Raw genomic sequence first — 15,206 nt, 5'->3', positions numbered from 1 at the left:
GACATTATGCTGAGTGAAATAAGTCAATTATAGAAGGACAAATATTATATTGTTCACTATTGTAAAAAGTCAAGGAAAGATTTATACATGGAAGGGAATTTTCTTTGTTGGTTTTCAGTGATGGGAGGGGTGGGGAACTCCTAGATAGTTTGAATATATGTGTGTGTGTGTGTGTGTGTGTGTATACCATCACTCATCTGTTAGTTTGTTGTACTGTGGTGGCTTGTGTGTTGTTGTGAGGCTGGAGGCTATGTCACTGGTATTTCAAATATCAGCAGGGTCCCCAGTGGTGAACAGGTATCAACAGAGCTTCCAGACTAAGAAAGACTCAGAAGAAGACTTCTCAAAGAATTGGCTAGTGAAAACCTCATGACTATCAGTGAAACACTATCTGATATATTACTAGAAAACTTTATGAATAGCTCTGAAAATTGTCCAATATTGTGCTGGATGATGAGCCCTTCAGGTCAGACAGCACTCAAAATACGACTAGGGAAGAGCTGCATTCTCAGAGTAGAGCCGACAATAATAACATGGATGGAGTGAATCTTTCAGGACCTCCATTTGCTGATGTGGCATGACTCAAAATGTGAAGAAACAGCTGCGAACATCCATTACTAATCAGAACATGGAAGTAATGAAGTATGAATCTAGGAAAATTAGAAGTTGTCAAAAAATGAAATGGAACGTATAAAGATTGATATCCTAGGCATTTTTGTGTTGTTGTTATGTGCTGTCGAGTCGGATCTTATTCATAGCGAGAGCTCCTTGGGTTTCTGAGGAGGTATGACTACAGAAATAGATTGCCCAACATTCCTTCTGAGAAGTGGCTGGTGGGTTTGAATCTCCAGTCTTCTGGTTATCAGTCAAGGGCCTTAGGCATTATGCTACCAGAGCTTCTATCCTAGGCATTAGTGAGCTGAAATGGACTGGTTTTGGCCATTTTGAATCAGACAACCATGTGATCTACTATGCCGGAAATGACAAGTTGAAGAGGAATGGCACGTCATTCATCATCACAAAGAATGTCTCAAGATCTATCCTGAACTATAATGCTGTCAGTGATAGGGTAATATCCATATGCCTAAAAGGAAGACTAGTTAATACTATTATTATTCAAATTTACCCACCAACACCAAAGCTAAAGACTAGGAAATTGAAGATTTTTATAACTTCTGTAGGCTAAAATTGATGAAACATGCAATCAAGATGTGTTGATTATCACTGGTGATTGGAATGCAAAACTTGGAAACAAAGAATCACCCATAGGTGGAAAATACAGCCTTGGTGATAGAAATAATGCTGGAGATCCCATGGTAGAATTTTGCAAGACCAATGATTTATTAATTGCAAATACATTTTTTCACCAACAGAAATGCTGGCTATACATGTGGACTTCACCAGACGGAGTACAAGGAAATCAGATAAACTATATCTGTGGAAAGAAGCTCAATATCTTCAACCAAAACAAGGCCAGAAGCTTATTGTGGAAGAGACCATCAACTGCTCATATGCATATTCAAGTTGAAGCTGAAGACAATTAAAATAAGTCCACAAGAGACAAAATATGACCTTGATTACATCCCTCCTGAATTTAGAGACCATCTAAAGGATAGATTTGATGCATTGAACACCAATGACTGGAAACCAAAGGAATTATGGGTGACATCAAGAACATCACCCATGAACAAAGCCAAAAGTCATTAAAAAGACAGGAAAGGAAGAAAAACACAAAATGGATATCAGAAGAGACTCTGAAACTTACTCTTGAATGGAGAGTAGTTAATGTAAATGGAAGAAATGCCAAGATAAAAGAGCTGAAAGCAAAATCAATTATTATAATGAAATGTGCAAAGACCTGGAGTTAGAAAACCCAAAGGAAAGAACATGCTCAGCATTTCTCACACTGAAAGAACTCAAGAAAAGAGTAAGCCTTGAGTTGTGGGCAAAATATTGAATGATGCAGGAAACATCAAAAGAAGATGGATGGAATACACAGAATCACTGTACCAAAAAGAATTGGTTGATGATCATCCATTTCAAGAGGTGGCATATTATCAAGAACCACTGGTATTGAAGGAAGACGTCAAAGCTGCACAGAAGGAATTGGCAAAAATCAAGTCTCCAGGAATTGACAGAATACCCACTGAGATGTTTCAACAAACTGATGCTGCACTGGAGGCACTCACTCAGCTATGTTAAGAAATTTGTAAGACAGCTAGCTGGCCAACTAATTGGAAAATATCTGTATTAGTACCCATAGTAAAGAAAGATGACCCCACAGAGTGTGGAAATTATTGAACAATATCATTAATATCACAGTCAAGTAAAATCTTTCTGAAGATAATTCAAAAATCATTGCAGCAGTATATTGACAGAGAGTGTCCAGAAACGCAAGCTGAATTCAGAAGAGGACATGGAACAAGGGATATCATTGCTGATGTCAGATAGATCTTGGATATTTACTTGTGTTTTATTGACTATGCAAAACATAAGATTGTGTGAATCATAACAAATTATGGATAGCATTGAGAAAATGGGAATTCCAGAATACTTGATTGTGCTCATGAGGAACCTATACATAGACCAGCAGACTGTCATTCAAACAGCACAAGGGGATAATGCATGGTTTAAAATCAGAAAGGAAATGCATCAGGATTGTATCCTGTCACCATACTGGTTCAATCTGTAGGCAGAACGAACAATCCTAGAATCTGGACTATATGAAGAAGAGCATGGCATCCGGATTGAAGGAAGACTCATTAGCAACCTGCGATATGCAGATGATGCAACTTTGCTTGCTGAAAATGAGGATGATGTGACATACTTACTCATGAAGATTAAACACTAGAGTCTGCAGTATGGATTACATTTCAACATAAAGGAAACAAAAATCCTCATAATTGGACAAATAAAGCAGAATCACAATAAATGTATAAAAGATTAAAGTTGTTAAAGATTTCATATTCCTTGGTTCCACAATGGAAATAACAGTCGAGACATCAGATCACATATTGCATTGGGCAAATCTGCTGCAAAAGACCTCTGTAAAGTGCTGAAAAGCAAAGATGTCTCCTTGAAGACTAAGGTGCACCTAACCCAAGTCATAGTATTTTCAATTGCCTCATATGCATGTGAGGAGCTCTGGTAGTGTAGTGCCTAAGGCCCTTGACTGCTAACCAGAAGGCTGGCGGTTCAAACCCATCAGCCACTCCTCAGAAAGAAGGTTGAACAGTCTACTTCTGTGGTGATATTGCCTCAGAAACCCAAGGAGGGGTCACTATGAATCAGGTCTTACTCGACCACACATAACAGCAACAACATATGCATGTGAGAGCTGGACAATAAACAAGGAAGATGGAAGAAGAGTTGATCCTTTTGAGTTGTGGTGTTGATGAAGAGTACTGAAAGTACCATGGACTGCCAAAAGAAGTAACAAATCTGTCTGGGAAGAAATGCAGCCAGAATGCTCCTTGGAAACGAGAATGACCAGACTTAATTTCACCTCCTTTGTTTATTGTCAGAAGGGACTGTTCCCTGGAGAGGGATATCATGTTTGGTAAAGTGGAGAGTTAATGAAAAAGAGAAAGGACTTCAAAGAGATGGATCTCTTTGGATTGACATGGCTGCTGCAATGATGGGTTCAGGTGTGGCAAGGATTGTGAGGCTGGCACAGGACCGGACAGTGTTTCATTCTGTTGTGTTTAGGCTTGCTACGAGTCGGAGCCAACTTGATAGCACCTAACAACAACTATATATATACATATACATATATGTATATATATGCAAGCAGCAACTATTTATATATATATATATAAGCAGCAACTATATATATATAGTTGTTGTTAGTGGTTACCAGGGGTAGGAGGGAGGAGGAAAGGGTAAGCTTTTGTTTGGAGGACATTGAGTTTATGCTAGTGATAATGGAATAGTTTGGAAAAGAATAGAAATAATGCTTGCATAACATGAAAAATGTCATTAATATCCCTGAGCAGAAATGTGGAAATTGGTATGTTGGCAAGTGTCTTGTGTATGTCTTCATCAAAATAAAAGTAAAAGTAAATGTTGTTGTTGTTGTTATGTGCCGTCAAGTCGGCCCTGACTCATAGCGACCCCTCCTTGGGTTTCCGAGGCAGTATCACTATGGAAGTAGGATTGCCCAACCTTCCTTCCGAGGAAAAAAGTAAAAGTAAATATATAAATAAAATTACTTATTTGTTTCTTAATACTTTAAAGAGATTTTTTGTGGTAGATTTGCCCAGTGCAGTATGACAGCTGAGTTCTTGACTCCTGCTTCCAGGGATGTTAATTATAGATCCAAGTAAAATGAAATCCCTGATGTCTTCCATCTTTTCTCCATTTATCAAGATGTTGCTCATTGGTCCAGTGGTGAAGATTTTCGTTTTCTGTATGTTAAAGTGTAATCCTTACTGAAAACTTTATGTTACCTTTGATCATTATTAGTAAGTGCTTAAAGTCATCTTCACTTTCAGCAAACAAGTTTGCTTTCAGTACCACACTTTAATCATGTTCACTACCCAAGGACTGTATCATCCACTGCTATCCAGTTGATTCTGACTCATAGTGACCCTATAGGAAGGAGTTGAATTGCACAATAGAGTTTCCAAGGCAGTACTTCTTTCTCTTTTTTTTTTTCAATTAATTATTTTTTTAAAAAAAAAACTGTGATCTGGGTGAAAATTTACAGAGCAAGTTCACTTTCCATACAGCAGTTCACATACAATTTGTCTCATGATATTGCTTACAATTTACCCCAATGCAACAGCTCCCCTCCCGCTTCCTCCTGATAGTTACCTCTTCCCTGTGTCCATCCCTTCATGCATTCCTACCCCCTGAGCTATCTCCCTGTGTAGAAACAACCCTTCTTTCTCCCATGATTGTTCTCTCCAAGGAGTGTATCTACCTCAGTTAAATGTTCAACTCATATGACTGTCTTTTGTTTGGTTGGAAGCCACAGGTGTGGGTTCAATTCTAGACCTGAAGGGCAGCTAGGGGCCATAGTCTCAGTGGTTCCACCAGGCTCTATCAGACCAGGAAACCTGGTCCCCTCTCTTTTCTTTTCCAAATGATTTTGAGTTTTGTTCCATATTGTTCTCCTTCTCTATCCAGGATCTCCTACATAGATCCCCCTCCAAGTGTTTGAAAGTGGTCGCCAGGCACTATCTAGTTCTTCTGGTCTCATAGTCGTATAGGTTGTGGATCACATGGTGTACCAGTCACTAGGACTAATTGTTTCCATGAATCTTTAGTTTCCTTCATTTTTCTTTTCTCTGGATGAGGAGAGACCCATAATTGCATCTAGATGGCTGCTTGCAAGCTTTTAAGATCCCAGTCACTACTCGTCAAGGCAGTAATTCTTTTTGAAAGCAGAGCTGCCTTGTTTTTTCCCCATGGAGTACGACATGCATTCAAACCATTGATGTTATTGTTAACAGCCAAATGCTTTATCCTATGCAATCAGAGCTCCTCCAGGTACTTCAAATAGTTTCAAATAAAACAGAGTCCAGGTGCTAGGGTAGGTATGCCCAAGGATACTGTTCTTGGAGAACCCAGTGAGGGTAGAGAGGGACAATTAAATATTAATTTAGCATAATGTTGCTTAGAAAGCAAGATAGTATTGTGCCACTCAGAGAAAATAATAGAAAATCACTCATAAATCTTTACAGAAACGTATGGAATGCTAGTCTTTGTAAAAAGTGCCAGGACTTACCTATTTTATAACAAAGCAGTTGCAGCACTGGCTGCATATTGGAGTCACCTGAGCAGTGTTTAAAACCACTGATGCTTGGGAACTATCTCTAGTGATTCTGATTTAATTCATGTTTGGTCTTGGTGAGATTTAAGCATTTTTTAAAAGATTCCCTAGGTGATTCTAATATGTAGTCAGAACTGAAAAATTCATAAGGTGTCTCAAAATGAAACCAACTTTATTTGCTAAACTTAAACTCCACTGAAATACATAACATCATAGAGATCCCACTAAGACAACATGCAGGCGCTCTGGTAGCATAGTGCCTAAGGCACTTGACTGCTAACCAGAATGTTGGCGGTTCAAACCCACCAGCCACTTCTCGGAAGGAAGATGGGGCAATCTACTTCTGTAGGGATACTGCCTCGGAAACCCAAGGAGGGGTCGCTATGAGTCGGTCCAGCACATAACAACAACAACAAGACAACATGTGATGGGTAATAAATAGAAAAAAAATTGTCCAGTTGTTAGGGGTTATGACTGGGCATCACACATGGGTCACCAGGCCCATCTTTCTGCCTAGTGGGGTAAAAACCTTATTTGTTTCTAACCTTAATCAGGAACTGAATTAATCACGGTTAGAATAAAACACACCTATTATGGGAGTAGCAGAGAAGAAAATTACAGACCATGAAATTTATTAAATAACAATGCATGCCCATGTTGTAAAGTATGACTGTCGTACTGAAGAAAAGGTGGAGAGAAAATTGTCCAGGGTTACACCTAATTAGCAACACATATTTTGGTTACTGATAGGCAGAAACAGTGGAAAGGAAGAAAATTCAAGGAGAATTCAGGATGGGTAGAAACTGAGACTATTCTCAAAAGCACACATATGAAACAGTATCAACAATGCTTTCTTAAAAAGAGAAATTGGAATTTTACCTCAGAATTCCATCATACAGTTTTATTCAATTGCCCTCAGTGTAACTGTGTTCTGTGAACTTGTGGATTTGAATGTGTAGTAGTTAGGTGTTAGGTACAAGGAACCTCTTTCTATTAGTCAGAGTTGCTCTGCTTTATACTTTTCTACTTACGGGGTATTGGGGTTTTGAAACAGACTTACTTAAAAGGGAAGATGGCAAAAGTTTTCTGCTTGATTCTTAAAAAACAAAAACAAAAATTGGCTGAGAAGCCGTCAGTTAATGGCTAAATATATATCATTTACCTCCATAGAGTGCACTCAATAATTCTAAATAAGCCCTTTACTTTTTTGGTTTTATTAAATCACAATTGGTGTACAGGGCCTCAGTTATTGCTCTAGATAGATTAATCAGCTGGGTGGACCCTAGATTCCAAGGGCAAAAGAAGTTAAACAGAGAAACTTTAAACTTAGTTATTTCTGTCCAATTATAATTCCTGTTATACATCAACATATTTTTAAGACTCATATTTATTTATCCACATTCAAATATTAGTTAATATTTTGCCACAAAAATTAGAGAAACAAAACATTAATCCTAGGATAAACTCCCCTAGTTAATATGACAAGTATAGTTAACACTATTAAAATGCCTGTGTCAAGCTGTTCACCCTCATATAAAAACATGCAAGTTAAATGAATTTGTTTATGTATACAATTAGAGAAAGACAATTGTAGCTCTGTTTGAATGAAGGGTAAAATGGTCTAATTGCTAGTACTATTTTAGCTTTTGAAAATTTGTAAATGCTCCATACTTGGAAAAGAAGACAAAGCCTGAAATCTTCTGAGCAAGCATTGAAGGGTTTGACAGCACTGAACATTTGAATGAGAACGTCAGGGAATGGATAAAGATGTGCAGCCCTGTGTCCTTGTGCTCACTTGTGCACATACTACCCTCTAACCCATGGTGGTTTTAACTCTGAGAGGATACCAGTTGACTAACAGGAAGCCATCTGAGGACTACCTCTGTATATTTTGAACATAGATTCATCAGTCTTTAGTAGTCTCAGGGATCTGATTAAATTATTTGATGTGTAAGCAGGTACGGAAGCATAGTTTTATGATTATCATAGCTTAGTTGAAAATGTAGGAGGTTGTGATATTTTATCCTAATTTTATTCTACATAATATGCTCCACTGAGAATTTCTCAAAGTCTAATGAACCAGCATAAATAAATTGTTGCACATAGGTTAATGCTGCCTACAAAAGAGTATATTTTCTTTTTTCTTAACATTTAATTTGAATCTGTTGTAATTTTGTTAATTCAAATATTTTGTTGCATTTATCACAGCTTTTTCAATAAATGATATATTATCTTATTATAAAGTATATATATATATATATATATGCATATGTATATAATTATATAATCATTGTTTTGCAAAGAACAGATTCAGTGAAACTAGTTTAAGCAAATAAGGGTAAACTTGGAAAAAACATTAGTGATTTCACAGATAGCAGTGTCAAAAAGCCAGCTTGTTCCAGTGAAGGTCCAAAAATAAAAGTCCTGGTGCTTCTTTCTCCACTCTCCCAGAAGCCTGATCTCTCTTTTGGTCTTTGTTCTTCATAGTGTTTTCTTTCTCTGTATCTCTCTCATTCCTGTTCTGGTAAACCTAGGCCAGACTCAGATTTATGGAGTCTCTCAGTTTAAATGATTAATATGGACTTACTTTTGTTTTTGTGCCCCAGTTACAAATTACTAGAGAAATAAACTATTATCCCAAGTTTGCATGTGCAGATTACTCAAGTCCCAGTCATCTACAACCTGGTCCAGTAAACCTACAGCTACCAATTCTCTAACCAGGAAATGTGAGCAGAAAACTGGAGGGGAGGTTATTCTCAGTAAACAGGACACCAGCCAGACCAGCACATCATAGGCAAATTCTGCATAGATATTTTCCTATCCAAAAACCTAACGTACTGCAATAGAGTTGATTCTAATTGATAGCAAATCCTATTGGGTTTCCAAGGTTGTAAATCTTTTATTATTATTATTATTATTTATTTTAATTTTGACTTTTTTTAATCTTATTATTATTAACTTTTTTTTTTATTATTATTGTGCTTTGGGTGAAAATTTACAGAGCAAATTCACTTTCCATACAGCAGTTCATATACATTTTGTCTCATGACATTGACCACAATTCACCACATTTCAACAGCTCCCCTCCCACTTACTCCCAACAGTCACCTCTTCCCTGTGTCCATCCCTCCATGTACTCTTGCCCCCTGAGCTATCCCCCTGTGTATAAACAGCCCTTCTTTTACCCATGATTGTTTTCTCCAAGGAGTGTATCTTCCTCAGGTTCAACTCCTATGCCTGTCTTCTGTTTGGCTGGAAGCCACAGATGTGGGTTCAGTTCCAGAACTGAAGGGCAACTAGGGGCCATAGTCTCAGTGGTTCCACCAGGCTCTATCAGAGCAGCAAACCTGGTCCCCCCCTTTTTTTTTCCCCATATGATTCTGAATTTTGTTCCACATTGTTATCCTTCTCTATCCAGGATCTCCTACATATATCACCCTCTAAGTAGTTGACAGTGGTAACTGGGCATCATCTAGTTCTTATGCTCTTCTAGTCGTATAGGCTGCAGATCACATGGTGTACCAGTCGCTAGGACTAATTCTTTCCATGAATCTTTGTTTTTCTTCATTCTTCTTTGCTCTGGATGAGGAGAGACCCATCGTTGCATCTAGATGGCTGCTTGAAAGCTTTTAAGATTCTAGTCGCTACTTTCCAAAGTAGAAGGTGGAACAATGTTTTGTTTTTAATGTTATGCCAATTAAGCTTGATGCCCCCTGTGACTATGGTCCCAAGCTTACAGGATCAGTCCCTCTGGGTAGCTGGCTGTGACCAAGAAGTGACTACAACCTTGTCCCTTGTCAGCCCTACTATACACCTGGGAATTCAGATCAGATAAATGCACTTATACGAGCATTGTCTGCAACCCTATAAATGGTGTTGGGTATACTACCAGCTTCACAGACATACCTAATAGGTCAGCCTGTCCACCCATCTATCCACTCGTATAGCCATGTTTGCCTTCACTGACAATGCAGTACTGTATATGCAAAAGGGTTCAACTTTGTTGTCTGTACCTACCATGTACCTCTCTATGTCTTCATCTTCCTCAATGCCACCATGTTGATCACTCACATTTGGTACATTGCCCTTCTTTTCACCCAAATAAATACTTATCTCTACCTATCTAACAGTGTTCCCTCCCCTTCCCTCCCACCCCTGGTAACCAACAAAGAAAATTTCCTTCCATAGATAAACCTTTCCTTGACTTTTACAAAAATAGACTAATAAAATATTTGTCCTTCTGTGATTAACTTATTTCACCCAGCATAATGTCCTCCAAGGTCATCCACATTATGCTGTGTTTTGCAGATTCTAGGTTATTCTTTAGGGTTGTACAGTATTCCCTTGTGTATGTACCATAATTTGGTTATCCATTCCTTAGCTGATGGACACCTAGGTTGTTTCCATCTTTTGGCTATTGTAAATAGTGCTGCAATGAACACGGGTGTGCATATATCTGATTTTGTCGTGGCTCTCGATTCTTTGGGATATATACCTAGTAATGGAATGGCTGGGTCAAATGGTACTTCTAATTCTAACTTTTTAAGGAATTGCCATACTGCTTTCCACAGTGGTTGTATCATTTTACAGTCCCACCAGCAGTGCATGAGAGTCCCAATCTCTCCACATCCTTGCCAATATTTGTTGTTTTGTGTCTTGTTGAACTTTGCTACTAGTGCTAGAGCAAGATGGTATCTCATTGTTGTTTTGATTGGCATCTCTCTAATGGCTATTAGGTGGAGGGTAGACGAAAGAGCGGAAGGCCTTCGATGAGATGGATTGACACAATGGCTGTAACAATGAGCTCAAGTATAGCAAGGATCATAGAGCTGCCGTGGGATCAGGCTGTGTTTCGTTCTGTTGTGCATGGGGTTGTATGAGTCCAAAGAGACTCGACGGCACCTAACAACAACAACAACAAAAATGGCTAATGATTGTGAGCATTTCTTCATATGTTTATTGGCCACCTGAGTATCCTCCTTGGTGAAGTGTCTACTCATGTCTTCTGACCATTTTTTAATTGGATTGTTTGTCTTTTTGTTATTGAGGTGTTGGAGTTTTCTATAAATTCTATAGATAAGTCCCTTGTCAGATACGTTATTACCAAATATTTTTTTCCCAATCTGTAGATTCTCTTTTTACTCTTCTGGAGAAGCCTTTGGAAACACATAAAAATTTAATTTTTAGAAGATCCCATTCTTGTAGCTTCTTTTCTGCTTTTTGTGCATTTTGGTTTATGCTTGATAATCTATTTATGCCATATTTAGGGCTCCCAAATTTGCCCCTAATTTTTCTTTGAGAAACTCTAGTTTTAGGTTTCACATTTAAGTCTTTGATTCATCTGGAGTGCCTTTTTGTGTAGAGTGTGAGGTACAGATCTTGTTTCCTTTTTCTGCAAATGGATATCCAGTTTTGCCAGCACCATATATTAAACATTATCTTCCCCATTTAGTGGATTTTAGCCCTTTGTCAAAGATCAGCGACCATAAGTTGTTGGATCTATTTCTGGGTTCTCAATTCTATTCCATTGGTCTATGTGTCTGTCAGTAAACCAATACCAGGCAGTTTTGACTACTGTGGCTATATGGTAGGTTTTGAGATCTGGCAGTGTGAGACCTTCTACTTTATTCTTCTTCTTCAATAGTGCTTTGCTTACCTGAGGTCTCTTTTCTTTCCATATAAAGTTAGTGATTGGTTTTTCATGTCCTTAAAAAATGTTGATGGGATATGGATTGAGATTCCATTGAATGTATAGATTGCTTTGGGTAGAATTGACATTTTCACAATGTTCTATCTTCCTATCCATGAGCATGGGATGTTCTTCCATTTATATAGTTCTCTTATTGTTTCTTGAAGTAGTTTTTTATAGTTTTCTTCGTATAGGTCTTTTGTGACCCTGGTAAGATTTATTCCCAAGTATTTTATTTTTTTGGTAGCTATTGTAAATGAAGCAGCTCTGGTAGTGTAGTGCCTAAGACACTTGACTGCTATCCAGAAGGCTGGCAGTTAAAACCCACCAGCCACTCCTAGGAAGGAAGGTTGGGCAATCTACATCTGTAGTGATACCACCTTGGCAACCCAAGGAGGGGTCACTATGAGTCGGGTCCAACTCGAAGGCACATAACAACAACAACAACAACATTATAAATGGTATTGAATTCCTTATTCCTTCTTCAGCAATCTCTTTGCTGGTTCGTGTAGAGGAATCCAACTGATTTTTGGACTTTGATCTTATATCCTGCCATGATGCTAAATCTCTCAATCAGTTCCAGTAGATTTTTGACTGAGTCTCTTGGGTTTTCTAGGTATAGGATCATATCATCTTCAAATAGGGAGAGATTGACTTCTTCCTTACAAATTTGGATGCCTTTGATTTCCCTTTGTTGCCTTATGGCCCTGGCTAGGACTTCCAGTACAATATTGAATAGAAGTGATGATAGCGGGCATCCTTGTCTGGTTCCTGTTCTCAAGAGGAATAGTTTCAGTCTCTATCCTTTAAGTATAATGTTGGCTGTCGGTTTTGCATAGATGCTTTTTATTATGTTGAGGAATGTCCCTTCTATTCTTATTTTGTTGAGAGGTTTGATCAGGAATGGGTGTTGGATTTTATCAAATGCCTTTTCTGCATCAATTGATATGACCATGTGGTTCTTCTCCTTTGCTTTATTTACATGATGGATGACGTTGATTGTTTTTCTAATGTTGAACCATCCTTGCATGCCTGATATGAGCCTCACTTGGTCATAATGAATGATTTTCTTGATATGTTGTTGGAGTCCATTGTCTGGGATTTTGTTGAAGATTTTTGCATCTATATTCATGAGGATTTGTCTATAGTTTCTTTTGAAGTGATGTTTTTGCCTGGTTTTGGTATCAAGTTTATGTTTGCTTCATAAAATGAGTTAGGGAGGATTCCATCCATTTCTATGTTTTGGAATAGTTTGAATAGGATTGGTATCAGTTCTTCTCTGAATGTTTTGTAGATTTCTCTGGTGAAACAGTCTGGGCCAGGACTTTTTTTAGTTGGTAATTATTTGATGACCTGTTCAATTTCTTCTTTTGTGATGGGCTGGTTCAACTTTTCACATCAGTCTGTGTTAGTTTAGGTAAATGGTGTGTTTCTAGAAATCTGTCCATTTCTTCCAGATTTTCAAATTTGTTGGAGTACATTTCTTCATAGTATCCTGATATTATCCTTTTGATTTCAGTTGGTTCTTTTGTGATGTCAACCATTTCGTTTCTTATTCATGTTATTTGTATTCTCTCCCTGTTTTCCTTTGTAAACTTTTCCAGTGGTTTGTCAATTTTATTGAACTTTTCAAAAAACCAACTTCTGGTCCTATTGATTTTTTCCATAGCCCTCCTATTTTCTGTTTCATTGATTTCTGCTCAATTCTTGATTATTTCCTTTCTTCTGGTAACTGTAGATTTTTCTTGCTATTCTTTTTCTAATTGTTGGAGAAGTTAGTTTAAAGTGTTGATTTTGGCCCTTTCTTCTTTTTTTATGTGTGCATGTATTGCTATAAATTGGTGTCTGATCTCTGCTTTTGCTGTGTCCCAAAGATTTTGGTATGTTGTGTTTTCATTCTCATTTGATTCAAGGAATTCTTGAATTTCTATTTTGATTTCTTCTTTTCTTCTCTCACCCAGTTTTTCTCTAGGAGGGTACTGTTCAGTTTCCATGTTTTTACTCTTTTTCTGTTGATCTTTCCATTGCTGATTTCTAATTTGATAGTGTTATGATCTGAGAAGATGTTTTGCAGTATTTCAATGTTTTTAAATTTATTAAGGCTTGCTTTATGGCCTAATATATGGTCGATAATAGAAAAAGTTCCATGTGCACCAGAGAAGAATGATATTGTGCTGCTGTTGGGTGAAGTGCTCTGTAGATGTCTATGAGGCCAAGTTGGTGGAGTGTATTATTTAGCTCTTCTGCATCTTTATTGAGTTTCTTTTGAGATGTTCTATCTTTCAAAGATAGTTGTGTATTAAAATCTCCCACTATGACTGTGGAGTCATCAGTTTGGCTTTTCAACTCTTTAAAAGTCTGATTTATGTATTTTAGGGCCCTTTCATTGGGTCCATAGATATTTATTATGGTTATATCTTCATGATCAATTGATACTTATACAGTATATAATTTCCTTCCTTGTCTCATATCGTGGTTTTTGTCTTAAAGTCAATTTTATCAGAAATTAATATTGCCACTCTGCTCCCTTACAGTTGCCATTTGCTTGATACATCTTTTTCCAATCTTTGATTTTTAGTCTATTTTTGTCTTTATCTCTAAGGTGTGTCTTTTGTAAGCATATTGATGGGTTGTGTTTTCTTATCCAATCTTCAACTCTCCGTCTCTTGAGTGGTGCATTTAATCCATTAACATTCAGTGTAATTATTGTCAAGTATGATTTGGTTGTTGTCATTTTAGTATGTGTTCTTTCATGGTGTCCCTGGTTTCTTTGTCCCTTATTATTTTCTGTGCTGAGCTCATTATGTTTATGAATCCTGTTATCATTTCCTTTGTTGCTGTTGTTTTAGTAGTTGCTGAATATTTGCCCTTTTCCTCTTTTTTTTTTAATTGTGATGTGAAGGTTTATCATTTTTCTTTGAGATTACCCTATGATTTATAATTTTCTCCTTGAGTTTAGAACAGTCCATTCTGTCTTGCAATTCTCTTAGCTTCCTCCCCATTTAGAAGTTTTGAAATTACACAGGCTTTTCCCTCTTTTTGTTTGTAGTTGTCCTCTCTTGCCAATTGATGTCTCTGGTTCCTTGTTTGCAGTCTAGTAAGCTCATTTTACTTTTGATATGTTCATAGCTGTGATTTCTGGGATATGTCATCTTGTGTATCAATGGCCAATTTTTATTTGCTATTTTTGGTTCTCTGTTCAATGGATTCCCTTTAGCGTCTCTTGTAAGGTTGGTCTGGTTTTAACAAATTTCCTTAGTTTCTGCTTATCTGGAAATCTCCTGATTTCACCATCATATTTGAGGGATAATTTTGCTGGGTATATAATTCTTGGTTGAAAATTTTTCTCTTTCAGGGTTTTATATATACCATCCCATTTTCTTCTCGCTTACATGGTCTCTGCTGAGAAATCAAAGCTTATTCTTACTGACTGTCCTTTGTAGGTAACTTTTTGTTTTTTCCATGCTGCTCTCAGGATTCTGTCTTTGTCCTTGGTTTTGTTGAATTTGATGATTATTTGTCTCAGTGATTTTCTTTTGGGGTCTATCCTGTTTGGGGTTCATGGGACTTCCTGAATGGATATGTTCTCCTCTTTCATTTTATCAGGGAAATTCTCCTCCAGCTTATCTTAGACAATTTCCTCAGTGGTTTTATTTTACTCTTCCTGTTCTGGAATTCTAACGACATGTAGATTATTTCTTTTGATGGTATCCCACATGAACCTTAGGCTTTCTTCATTTT

Source organism: Orycteropus afer, unplaced genomic scaffold (assembly GCF_000298275.1).
Source record: "Orycteropus afer afer isolate SDZICR_OR568_19922 unplaced genomic scaffold, OryAfe1.0 scaffold00115, whole genome shotgun sequence".
NCBI lineage: Eukaryota > Metazoa > Chordata > Mammalia > Tubulidentata > Orycteropodidae > Orycteropus > Orycteropus afer.
The sequence above is the reverse complement of the archived record's forward strand: the minus strand, read 5'-3'. Positions refer to the sequence as shown.